Below are 8,733 nucleotides of genomic sequence, written 5' to 3' on the forward strand. Positions count from 1 at the left end.
TCTTCAGTGCAACGGGGTCATTGTCCCGGTACCAGAGGGCGAAGAGGCTCATGGATTTTATTCCAACCTGTTCGCGGTCCCCAAGAAGGACGGAACAGTAAGACCGGTTCTGGACCTAAAGCTCCTAAACAGGTTCATCAGAGTCAGGCACTTTCGGATGGAATCCCTCCGGTCAGTGATATCGGCCATGGAGCAGGGAGAATATTTGGCCTCAATCGATATTCAGGATGCCTACCTGCACATCCCTATTTTTCCCCCGCATCAAAAGTTCCTTCGTTTTGTGATCAATGGCCGGCATTTCCAGTTTGTGGCTCTGCCGTTCGGGTTGGCCACGGCGCCCAGGGTATTCACAAAGATAATGGCGGTCGTTATGGCCATTCTTCATTCTCGGGGTATAGTAGTGTTGCCGTACTTAGATGACCTTTTGGTAAAAAGGCCGTCCTTTCAAGCATGCGAGGAGAATGTCAGCATCACGCTGGATACCCTATCTCGCCTGGGATGGTTGGTCAATGGGAAGAAGTCATCTCTTACCCCAGCTCAGAGGATTCCATTCCTAGGGATGATTTTCGACACTTCCCGAGGGTTGGTAATTCTCCCTCAAGACAAGGCTCGGGCGCTCCGGCAGGGAGTTCGAAGTCTTCAGCAGCCAGGCCCTCACACGATTCGTTTTGGGATGAGGGTTCTAGGGAGGATGGTAGCAGCAATAGAAGCAATTCCGTTTGCGCAATTTCATCTTCGTCCCCTGCAGCACACTCTTTTAGCAGCGTGGGACAGGAGTCCGTTCTCCCTAGATCATCAGTGCAGGTTGTCTTTTCAGGTCCGGCGGGCACTTCAGTGGTGGACGCGCGACTCCTCTCTCCTTCAGGGGAAACCCTTTCCTCCAGATCAATGGTTGGTGATCACAACCGACGCAAGTCTTCTTGGTTGGGGAGCAGTATTTCGTCATTACACGGCACAGGGGCAGTGGTCCCCCCAGGAGGCTCATCTTCCGATCAACTTGTTGGAGATTCGAGCGGTGCGGTTGGCGTTGCAGCATTTTCAGCACTGGCTAGCGGGTCGCCCAGTCCGGGTCCAATCAGACAACGCCACGGCGTACGTGAATCACCAGGGAGGCACGCGCAGCAAGGCAGCCATGCGCGAGATAGAACATGTACTCCGTTGGGCCGAGAAGCACCACTCAGTAATCTCAGCGGTTCATATACCAGGTGTGGAAAATTGGGCAGCAGATTTCCTGAGTCGGCAGGGGGTCGTGGCCGGAGAATGGTCCCTTCACCCCGAGGTCTTCCAGCAGATTTGCCAACGGTGGGGAACTCCGGACGTGGATCTGATGGCCTCCAGGGAGAATGCCAAGGTGGGCAGGTTTGTTGCCCGGTCCCAGGACCCGCGAGCAATCGCAGTGGATGCTTTGGTTCTTCCATGGAGCCAGTTTCGGCTCCCATACCTGTTTCCCCCTCTGCCTCTTCTCCCGAGGGTAATCAGAAAGATCAATATAGAGAGGGTCCCGGCAATTCTGCTGGCTCCAGACTGGCCCCGTCGAGCTTGGTACGCGGATCTAGTACAGCTCCTCGCAGACGTGCCATGGCGTCTACCGGAACGGCCAGACTTACTGTCCCAGGGGCCGATCTACCACCCGAACTTAGGGGCCCTGTGTTTGATGGCATGGCCGTTGAATCCTGGGTTCTGACCATGGTGGGGTTTGGGCGTGAAGTGGTGGCTACAATGGTTAGCGCCCGGAAGCCGGCCTCGGCGAGGGTCTATCATATCACTTGGAAGGTTTTCTTTCTCTGGTGTCGAGAGCACGGGGTTGCGCCTTTGTCCTTCTCGGTTCCCAACATCCTAGCTTTTCTGCAGTCAGGCCTAGACGCAGGTTTGGCCCCGAGTTCCCTGAGGAGACAGATATCGGCCTTGTCTGTCCTTTTCCAGCGAAAGATCGCTACCAATATGCAAGTCAAGACGTTCATTCAGGGGGTCTCGCATTTGGTGCCCCCCTATAGAGCTCCCTTAGACGCCTGGGACCTTAATCTGGTTCTGGGTGTCCTGCAGGAAGCTCCTTTTGAGCCGTTACAGGAAGTCGAATTGTCATACCTTACCAGGAAGGTCGTGTTTTTGGTAGCCATAACCTCTATTAGGCGGGTCTCGGAATTGGCAGCACTATCCTGTAGAGCGCCATTTCTGACCTTTTTTAAGGATAAGGTAGTCCTGAGACCACCGCCGCCGTTTCTGCCGAAGGTGGTGTCCTCATTCCATATTAATGAGGACATTGTTTTGCCTTCGTTTTGTCCAGCCCCGGTACACAGAGTGGAGAAGGCGCTCCACACGCTGGACCTAGTAAGAGCCCTCAGGAGGTATTTGTCGAGGACAGCACCTTTTCGCCAGACAGACTCATTGTTTGTGATCCCCGAAGGGCGCAGGAAGGGGCTCGCAGCCTCACGGTCGACCATAGCCAGATGGATTCGCCTTACTATTCAAGAGGCTTACCGTATTAGAGGCGCGCCGGTTCCAACTGGAATAAGGGCGCACTCGACTCGGGCAGTGGGCGCCTCTTGGGCGCTTCGGCATCAGGCTTCGGCAGAGCAGGTATGCAAGGTGGCAACTTGGTCAAGCCTGCACACGTTCTCTAAGCATTACAATGTGCATACTCAAGCTTCGTCGGATGCGAGCCTGGGTAGGAAAATTCTCCAGGCAGCAGTGGCACACCTTTAATCAGGTGGGCATGCGGTGTGGATCGGTGAGTTGCTCCCACCCAGGGACTGCTTTAGGACGTCCCACAGTCTCTGTGTCCCCCAATGAGACGAAGGAAAAACATGGATTTTTGTGAGTACTCACCGTAAAATCCTTTTCTCCGAGACGCTTATTGGGGGACACAGCACCCACCCTAATAGCCGGTTGGCTTTTGTTTAGTTTAATTGGTGTAATTCTTTATCGTAGGGTGGTCCTTTTTTCAGACATACGATTTTCTGCGGTAAGGCTAATTCGCTTTCAGCTTCTCCTACTGCTTTTTGCACTAAACTGGTTTCCGCCCGCTATCGGGGCAAGGGTGTATGCGGCGGAGGCGGAGCTAACTTGTTTTTTTGTATACTTAGTGTCGGCCTCCAGACGGCAGTAGCACACACCCACAGTCTCTGTTTCCCCCAAAGAGCGTCTCGGAGAAAAGGATTTTACGGTGAGTACTCACAAAAATACATGTTTTATGGATAACACCTTCGCTTCACTTTCATAGTAATTGCAGCACTGCATGATCCATGCGGTGGGACTGGAGAGGAGGTGAGTTGATATTTTTTGCTTCTTTTTTGATATTTGGTGTGATCTTGCACCTCTCTCAAATATCATTTGTTTTTTTATGGATTTCACCCTCGCTGGACTTCTGCTTCACCTTCATACTACTTGCAGCACTGCATGATCCGTGCAGTGGGACTGGAGAGGAGGTGAGCTGATCTTAGTTGCTTCTTTTTTGATATTCATAAAAAAACAAATGATATTTTAGAGATATCACCCCGATGGACTTCTGCTTCACTTTCATAGTACTTGCAGCACTGCATGATCCATGCGGTGGGACTGTAGAGGAGGTGAGCTGATATTTGTTGCTTCTTTTTTGATATTTAGTGTGATTTTGCTCCTCTCTGAAATATTTTTTTTATGGATATCACCCTCGCTGGACTTCTGCTTCACCTTCATACTACTTGCCGTACTGCATTATGCACACGCTGGGACTGGTGATGAGGTGAGCTGATGTTTGTTGCTTCTTTTTTGATATTAATGCAATCTTGCTCCCCTCTCAAATATCATTTGTTTTTTTATGTATTTCACCCTCGCTGAACTTCTGCTTCACCTTCATACTACTTGCAGTACTGCATGATCCGTGCAGTGGGACAGGAGAGAAGGTGAGCTGATCTTTGTTGCTTCTTTTTTGATATTTATTGCGATCTTGCTCCCCTCTCAAATATCATTTGTTTTTTTATGTATTTCACCCTCGCTGAACTTCTGCTTCACCTTCATACTACTTGCAGTACTGCATGATCCATGCGGTGGGACTGGAGAGGAGATGAGCTGATCTTTGTAGCTTCTTTTTTGATATTAATGCAATCTTGCTCCCCTCTCTAATATCATTTCTTTTTTATGGATAAAACCTTCGCTGGATTTCTGCTTCACCTTCATACTACTTGCAGCACTGCATGATCCGTGCGGTGGGACTGGAGAGGAGGTGAGCTGATCTTTGTTGCTTCTTTTTTGATATTTAGTGCGATCTTGCTCCCCTCTCAAATATCATTTGTTTTTTTTATGGCTATCACCCTCGCTTCACTTTTGCTTCACTTTCATACTACTTGCAGCACTGCATGATCCGCGCAGTGGGATTAGAGAGGAGGTGAGCTGATCTTTGTTGCTTCTTTCTTGATATATAGTGCGATCTTGCTCCCATCTCAAATATCACTTGTTCTTTTATGGATGTCACCCTCGCTGGACTTGAGCTTCACCTTCATACTACCTGCAACATTGATTGATCCGCGCGGTGGGACTGAAGAGGAGGTGAGCTGATCGTTGTTGCTTCTTTTTTGATAATTAAGTGCAATCTTGCTCCCCTCTCAAATATCATTTGTTTTTTTATGGATATCACCTTCGCTGGACTTCTGCTTCACCTTCATACTACTTGCAGTACTGCATGATGCGTGCGGTGGGACTGGAGAGGAGGTGAGCTGTTTTTTGTTGCTTCTTTTTTGATATGTACTTCAATCTTGCTCCTCCCTTAAATATCATTTATTTTTTTATGGATATCACCTTCGCTTGACTTCTGCTTCACATTCATACTACTTGCAGTACTGCATGATGCGTGCGGTGGGACTGGAGAGGAGGTGAGCTGTTTTTTGTTGCTTCTTTTTTGATATGTACTTCGATCTTGCTCCTCCCTTAAATATCATTTGTTTTTTTATGGATATCACCCTCGCTGGACTTCTGCTTCACCTTCATACTACCTGCAGCACTGCATGATCCGCGTGGTGGGACTGAAGAGGAGGTGAGCTGATCTTTGTTGCTTCTTTTTTGTTATTTACTGCGATCTTGCTCACCTCTCAAATATCATTTGTTTTTTTATGAATATCACCCTCGCTGGACTTCTGCTTCATATTCATACTATATTGTAAAGCAAGCTAACGGGGGCACCACCAAAATATAAAAAGGGGATCCAACCCTGGCTTACAACCTATATATGACAGTCACAAGCTGAAAAGAATAGGCCACAAATCGGGGATCACCCTGAATAGCAATTTAGCAAAAATATTACAATTTTTATTTATTTAAATTAAGCACAGCAAACAACAACACATTAAAAACATTAAAAAATGGTCACATGTGACATATTCAAAAGATATACATATCTCATAATAGAGAACCAAACCTGATAACCACTACCACTTTTGGTGGAGAAAGTGTCTTATACCCAAGGTCCATGTAAACTAATACCCAATTAGAAGGTTTTGAAAGCACACTAATACACTGTAGCCATCACAAATGAATCATGGATATCAGTGATGCAGATAAATTTTAAATGGATGTTATCACAAGCTCAAATAATGCCTTGAGACAGTGCATACAATTAGTTATATAGCTCTGGCATACTCTTATTCACAATGTGGTACATAAAAAACAAACGTTTCTGGAATGTACTGAATAAACCCCATTTGGAAATACCTCAGCCTGAAGTCAGGCTCCAAGAGCAGACCAGATCATCCAGACCAGAAATGGGCTGTAAAGAGTGCAAACAACCAAAGGACATCTACATGTCCACCTTCAAATAATATACATAGATGCACAGAACCCAATACATCACATATGAAGTGAAGTGGAGTGGGGGAGGCTGGACTAATGACCCGCCGCATGTCGCCACTCTAGGTGGCTTCGTCAGGGGTACCTTTTGCCAGTCACTGTGCTGTTATATAGGCTTATCTAATTAAGGAATAGGGAGCAGCTGTGTCCTTGCTAGCCAATGTAGGGTTAATGTCCAAACATACCTCCAGATCAGCAGTTTCTCATTACACGTAAACCATAGCTGACAGACCTTAGCGCCAGCATGTGACGTCATGTACTAGCAGCTGTGCATATATCGTGGTCTAAGAGATAGTACATATCACTGATATCGGACATAGACAGACGCCTTAATACCATTGCGCAGGTGCCTGCAAAAGAATCATTGCATAAGTGTAAACAACCCTCATCACAGGCAAAGAGTGAGGCGCCTAATTACACAGGCGCTTACAATCAGAACTCAATCGCCAAGGTGATAGACATTCTAAGTTTGCAGGGGGCCTACTACGCAGGCGTAAGTCCCGTGCGACACACGGAAGATAATCAGATTTTGCGGGAACTTTCATTCATATACCCAAATAGACGCTCAGTTGTAAAGTAATGCACAAGTGCTTACAATCATATGACCACTTAAAGATACAGCTAGGTCACTACAATAATAATAATCTTTATTTTTATATAGCGCTAACATTCCGCAGCGCTTTACAGTTTGCACACATCATCATCACTGTCCCCAATGGGGCTCACAATCTAAATTCCCTATCAGTATGTCTTTGGAATGTGGGAGGAAACCGGAGTGCCCGGAGGAAACCCACGCAAACACGGGGAGAACATACAAACTCCTTGCAGATGTTGTCCTTGGTGGGATTCGAACCCAGGACCCCAGCGCTGCAAGGCTGCAGCGCTAACCACTGAGCCTACAATGATGAACGTCGCTTATCACAGGGTCAAAAAAAAAAAAAAATGAAGAGAGACCCCTTACGGAAGGTGCTTATAAACATAAAGCTTATTCCATATAGATTACTACGATAACAAAGAGGGAACACCAGCCTAGCACATGTAGCCAGATAGAATTCTGGCTGCCTGTTGTATGGTTTGTTTATAAACTGCCTTCATCTACAGCCGTGTAAACTGCACTGAAAAACTTGAAGCATGAATGGCCACAAGCTGATGAGGCAAGATATGTATTAATCCAAAGCCCAATTGTCAGCAAGGGTAGTTAGCAGTGTATAAAATACTAATACACAAACAAATGAAATCAGCCAAGTGGGCGGTACTCGTTCCCCACAACTATCACGTGTCACTATGACAGTAAGAAGACACTTGCCAGGCATTCATAATCAAGTTGAATTTCAGATACCCATTACATAGTTTGCTATTAGGTTGAAAAATGTAAGTTGTAATGACAAAATCTGTATTAGTCTAAAACACACTAACAGTAAAGGCAATCATAAAAACGCATGCGCAAAGTGCCATTATATAATCAAATATAATTAGTCAAGTGGGCAGTGCTCTCACACCCATAACTGACATAAAACACTATAGTAAGGAAAAAACACTCGCCAGACACACATGACCAAATAGGATTTAGATACCCATTACTTACTGTAGTTTGTTATTGAATTGCCTGCATCTGCAGTGGTGTAAACCAATAATCCCATGAAAACCTTCAATACACAGTCTATCGGTTGTAAATAGCCGTAAGTAATCATGGCACAATCTGTGCTAGTGCAGGACATGAGTTATTATGGAGACATCTCTATTAGTCCAAACCACAATTGCCGTAAAAGGGCAATTAGAAAGACAAACGCACAGAATGTTTTTATGCAGACATGTGAAATCAGTCAAGTGGGCGGCTCTCATACATCCACAATCGATCCAATAAAAAGACATGTATTGTTATGCGGACAAATTGGCGGCTTTCATTCATCCATAACAGATCCTACAAAAAGACATATGTTATTATGCGGACAAGTGGGCGGATCTCATACATCCAGAACAGATCTTTTCTGCTTGTGACATTCATAATATATGCAGCACTGCTTGATCTGAGAGGTGGGACTGGAGAGGAGGTGAGCTGATGTTTGTTGCTTCTTTTTTTATATTAATGCAATCTTGCTTCCCTCTCTAATATTGTTTCTTTTTTAATGGATAACACCCTCGCTGGACTTCTGCTTCACTTTCATACTATTTGCAGCACTGCATGATCCTCGCGGTGGGACTGGAGAGGAGGTCAGCTGATTTTTGTTGCTTCTTTTTTGATATTTAGTGCGATCTTGCTCCCCTCTCAAATAACATTTGTTTTTTATGGATATCACCCTCACTGGACTTTTGCTTCACCTTCATACTACTTGCAGCAATGCATGATCCGTGCAGTGGGACTGGAGAGGAAGTGAGCTGATCTATGTTGCTTCTTTTTTGATATTTAGTGCGATCTTGCTCCCCTCTCAAATATCATTTTTTTTTTTAAGGATTTCACCCTCGCTGGACTTCTGCTTCACCTTCATACTACTTGCAGCACTGCATGATCCGTGCAGTGGGACTGGAGAGGAAGTGAGCTGATTTTTAATGCTTCTATTTTGATATTTAGTGCGATCTTGCTCCCTTCTCAAATATCATTTGTTTTTTTTATGGATATCACCCTCGCTGGACTTCTGCTTCACTTTCATAGCACTTGCAGCACTGCATGATCAATGCAGTGGGACTGGAGAGGAGGTGAGCTCATCTTTGTTGCTTCTTTTTTATATTTAGTGCGATCTTGCTCCCCTCTCAAATAACATTTGTTTTTTATGGATATCACCCTCGCTGGACTTCTGCTTCACCTTCATACAACTTGCAGCACTGCATGATCCGCGCTGTGGGACTGGAGAGGAGGTGAGCTGATCTTTGTTGCTTCTTTTTTGATATTTAGTGCGATCTTGCTCCCCTCTCAAATAT

This window comes from Dendrobates tinctorius, unplaced genomic scaffold (genome assembly GCF_039654945.1).
Source record: "Dendrobates tinctorius isolate UK_male_01 unplaced genomic scaffold, ASM3965494v1 ptg000049l, whole genome shotgun sequence".
Taxonomy (NCBI): domain Eukaryota; kingdom Metazoa; phylum Chordata; class Amphibia; order Anura; family Dendrobatidae; genus Dendrobates; species Dendrobates tinctorius.